Source organism: Lutra lutra, chromosome 3, assembly GCF_902655055.1.
Source record: "Lutra lutra chromosome 3, mLutLut1.2, whole genome shotgun sequence".
NCBI lineage: Eukaryota > Metazoa > Chordata > Mammalia > Carnivora > Mustelidae > Lutra > Lutra lutra.
The window spans coordinates 116,585,847-116,590,738 of record NC_062280.1 but is presented as its reverse complement, the minus strand read 5'-3'; the positions used below and the strand labels follow the sequence as shown (position 1 = coordinate 116,590,738).

At 50.8% G+C, this 4,892-nt stretch overlaps 1 pseudogene; it reads right to left on the bottom strand.

The window, feature by feature from the left end:
- Positions 1 to 1,164: 1,164 nt before the first annotated feature.
- On the bottom strand, positions 1,165 to 4,380 carry LOC125095602 (ral guanine nucleotide dissociation stimulator-like; annotated as a pseudogene).
- Positions 4,381 to 4,892: the final 512 nt, after the last annotated feature.

The following is a 4,892-nucleotide window of genomic DNA, read 5'->3' as shown; positions in this document are numbered from 1 at the left end:
ATTGGGGGAAACTGGAGGGGAAGATGAACCATGAGAGACTGTGGACTCTGAGGGGCTAACTGAGGGTTTGGGAGGGGAGGGGATGGGAGGTTATGTGAGCCTGGTGGTGGGTATTGAGGAGGGCATGTATTGCATGGAGCACTGGGTGTGTTGCATAAAGAATGTATTCTGGAACACTGGAAAGAAATTAGAGCAATAAATAAATTTTTTTTTAAAAAAGGAAGAAAATCCCAGATGATGTAAAGAACCAGAGACAGAAAGAAGAGCAGTGGTTGCAGGGACCAGGGTGAGGGAATGAGCAGTGAGTGAATAATAGCACAGATTTTCTGTGATGGAAATGTTCTATAAGTAAATGGTTGTGCAACACTCTGAGTGTACCTAATGGGCACCTTGATACCAAACTGAAAAAGACCAGAGTAAGAGTTTATGTAAACTAAAATTCTACTTTATTTAATGAACAAAATAGATTAAGCCATTATACAGGTGTATAAAAAACACAAAAATTTCAAAGAGAGCATGACAGGGAAGGGGAACTCATCCTTGGGGTTCCAGCCAGCACGAGCTCTTGCTCAGAAGTTCAGGATGGTTGCTCCACTGAGACAGGTTGAGGACCAGGCTCTTCAGGAACTCCAGTAGCATGGCCAGGACTATGCTGGACCTCTGGGTCAGGCAAAGGGGCTGGTGGCTCTTCCACTTCTGGAGAGAGAATGAGAGCCCTGACTACCAACTGCACTGGCCTCAATGGACAAGTGCCATCACTGCTCTTCCTGACTGGTGACCTCCAGAAGCAGGGATGGGTTGGGCCAGCCCAGGCTCTGAAGATGCAGCAGGTGCCACAGTGGGAGCTGGGGCAAGGTCCTGAGGTGGATCAGGATCTTGTTCTGGGGCTGGTACAATAGCTCCACAGAGAAAGTATCATCAGAATGATTGACTTCCCATGTCCTTTCTAATAAAGGAAACTTTTCCCGCCACTCAATGTGGTCTGCATCCAAGAACCAATTCATGGAAGGTCTGTCTGACTGCAGACCATGGAGACAGGGATCTGAGACTACTCACTCCTCTCAGCCCAACTGCACTCTATGGAGTCTTGCTCAGTGTGGCCCACCCTGTCCCTTCCACAGGTCCACGTAAGTAACCCCAGTCTTTCTCACACTCAGCCTCTGGCTAAGTGGGATCAAGGTGTTGCAGCTGTGACAGCAGAAGCTGGGCATCATGTTCCAAATCTGAGCCTGGCCATTGAGCCCCAGGGATGCCAGCAGCATATTCGGGCTGAGAAATTCTGGGGGTTGCACACAATCCTCGGGATATTGTTCTAGCCATGTGTTCAAGATGGAGGAGATGGCCCTGCAGATAGACAGGCAGAAGAGTCAGAGGACAGGGCACCCTCCTAAACCAATATCCCTGGGAACCCCTGTGGGAAACTGAGAGCTTGGGCTTCCAGCTCCTGTCAGAGAACAGTTCTACTCATTGTCCACCTGTGATCTGGCAGTCCTGCCTAAGACAGGTCTGGTCAAAGACGACAAGCTGGCAAAAAGCCACTATGAGTGTGAGTCCTCAATCAATGGTGTGAGCATTCCTGTACTTCTTAGGGGAGCTGGACGCACTCCTCAGTCAGTCCTCTTGTCCACTTGCCACTTGAATTCAACTGCATGTGCCCAGGGAGTGGTGGTGTCTGGCCTCTTAATTACCCTCACTGCACAGGCCACTGCTCTGTGAAGATCCAACCAAGGAGGGAGCAAAGAGACTCTGTCTCTAGCCAGGACTTTACAAGACCCTCCCAATACCTCAAATGTTACCACTTGTGCCCATGTGCTGCCTCTTTCACTAGGTGCCATGAGTGGGTCTCCTTCCACTAACACTAATCTCACACAGGTTTTGGAATGTCTGGTCCCTGAGCTCTCACTGGGTCTCCTGAGCACCCTCTGAACACCCAGCGTCCAGCTTCCAAGACATTGCTGAGTTCCCATGGCCTCTATTCTGGGTCCCAGGATTAGGGTAGAGTCAGGGCTAGGAGGGGGCAGGGTGGGGAATGAATCTATTAGGAGCTAAATCTGTCTTCCAGCCCCCTCTACTCTCCACAGTGCCCACACCCACAGCTCTCCTGGGCCCCTTCTTTTATCCATTAGAAACTCTCAGACCTTCATCCTTAAAGAGGAACCACAGATGTGTGGGATGAGGGTCAATGAGTCCTTCCAACTCACAGTTCCTTGGCTGCCCTGGTGGAGAGGTAAGGCTCTCCAGCATCAGCCAAAACTCACATGTTCTGCAGTTCCTGGGCTCTGCCACCCTCATCACAGCTGGAGAAAATGCACCCATATCTAGAGGAGACCAGGGGCATCACATGAAATAGCCTGTGGATGCTACCTCTCATCATGTCCATTGTCACTGTCTGACCCCTGACTAGTCTGGAGCCCTGGAGTGCTGTCTGCTCTGTGCAGGGTTCACAGTCAGCTCCTAAAGAAGCACCTGCACTGAGTGGGACTTCCTGAATGCTTGATGAATGAAAGGGCCCCAACCAACCCATCACAGATATCTGAGTGGGCTTTGGGCCCCCTGCTCACATCCAGTGATCCCTGCTCTGGTTTCACCTGACACAGAATCCAGACAGAGCCTCAGATCTCCCTTTAAATGGCCAAACATCCCAGATCAAGACCATAGTGATAGTGAGGAATAAGGCAGAGGCTTCGTCATGAGCAGCAGGACAATGATAAATGAGTACAACCATAGCCCCTCTAACAGACCTTTCCACAGCCCCAGGCACCCAGTTGCACCTTCCCTTTGAGACCCCACTGAGTCCGTATAATAACTCTGCCTCAGTGAGAGGAGAAAACTGAGGCTCGGGAAGTTTTGGGACATTCCCAAAACTCACAACCAGGCCATGGCCAAATCCCATGGGGAAGTTAGGGACTGCGTGCTCACCTTGTCAACAGGAGGTCCAGCAACTCTTGGGTTGTGGCAAAGGCTCAGTATGTGCCCAGGATTATGTCAGCTTAGCTGAGGTCTCCTTCTAGGAAGGCAGGCACCAGATGTTGTATTTGCTTCTCTAGCAGGTTGGCCCAGTTGGTCCATAGCATGTGGGTCTCACTCCTCTTCATTGGTGAGCCATTTTTCCCCTGAGGTGAAACAGACGAGTCATGAGTCAGTGCTATAGCCACCAGGAGGGTTAGGGGTTGGAGCACAGACCGAACCCCCAAGATCCCAGTGACTTACTGCAAGAGGTGGAACAAGAGGACCCACAGTCATAAAAACAATAAGGTGACTGTGTGGTTCCTTGGCTTAATCCTAAGAGTCATGCTTTGGGCTCAGGTCATGATCTCAGTGTGCTGAGATTGAGCTCCACGTAGAGCTGCGTACTTAGGGCAGAGTCTGCTTGAGGATTCATTCTCTCCTCTGCTTCTCCCCAGTCTCCCCTGGCCTCTCTCAAATCAGTGAATCAACCAATCAATTAATAAATCTTGAAGGAAACAGAAAAAACGTTCTTGGCATCCATACAAGAATTGAAGTAAGCGAGGTCTGAACTTGATGGTAACTCAGGTCAATTGTGAGCTGAGTATTGATAGCACCTCCCTGCGTGAATGGCATCAATCCTGTGATTTCTGATAACACATCCCATTGTTGAGAACGGAACACAAAGACATTTTCTTAGGTGAGACAGCTCAGGAATATTAGGGCATGTAGGATGTTTAGTGCAGCACTGTGAGATGGCAACAGAAGGGAATCACTTCAAAGTGCAGCATCAGTGAATAGCTCAATGGCTGTGATAAATGACTGGCCTGCTGGAATGTTGTACCACACAATGAGGCCCCTGCTCCTGACCCTGGAGGGCACCAGGGATGTGTTCCTTCACAACCAAAAGGCAGAGCAAGAGACATAGTGCCCTGGGCCCCCATGTCCCTTTGGGTAAAAGTCTCCCAACTCACCATGATCATGTGCAAGACTTGCAGCACTTGGGGAAGGACTGTCAGGCCAAAGGGAACGCCTGGGAGCAAGAGGTAGGAAATTGCATAATGCAGTGCAAAAATATTCTAGATGAAAGGGATGAGACAGGGTTTAAAGTCTCTTTTCTGATATTCCTACAACTATGTGGACAGAGACTCTGCATCTGGCCAAGGCAGGGGCAGGGCCATGGGGGCAAGTTTGGGGAGGAGATGCTGATGCAGATTCATGTGGGTACAGGACTCTAGGATGGAGCTTGGGGCAGGACTAGGTTACCTCCTGGCACATGGGCCCCTTTTTGCTGCACTGGGGCCCTGGGTATTTGTTCTCCCCAGCACCTGCACTCACCCTGAGCCAGCGCTGGACTCTATTGGCAGTGTGGGGCACCTTCTTGTCCTTCAAGGAGGTAGAGCAGAGGATCTCTACATTCAGCTCCTGCCCCATCTCCTGTGTTCAGCCCTTTAAAGACAGTGCCTGGCAGCCTAGCAGGAGGCCTCAGAGCCCTGTTGGCTTCCTTTGCTGGTCCTCAGACCCAAGGCACTCCATTCCAGACACACAACACCCCAGTATGCACACACCTCTACCAAGGAGAGAAATGTGACTCAGCTTCAGGGCCTTGGATGTGCTCTGGCACAGGTAAGACACACCTCACAATCCTCTTTCCATCCTGCCCACCATAACATTGGTGTGAACATAAAGGGATCACCAGGATATCCACTGTCCTGCAACCTCCTCCAGCCCAGTGTTGGGAACCCCTACATATCCCTCTTTGCTAGAAACTCAAGAGGAGGGGATGGGGCTGCCCTGGGATGGCTCATAGGGGTTGCTTGGCCTGGCCTTGGCTCCTTTGTATTACCTTATGGAACCTCCTGCCAAATGCCCCGAGGCGTTGGGGGTGAGGTTTGAGCCAAGGTCTGCAGCATGTGAAAAAGCCATTCCCCTGGGGTTTCTGGAAG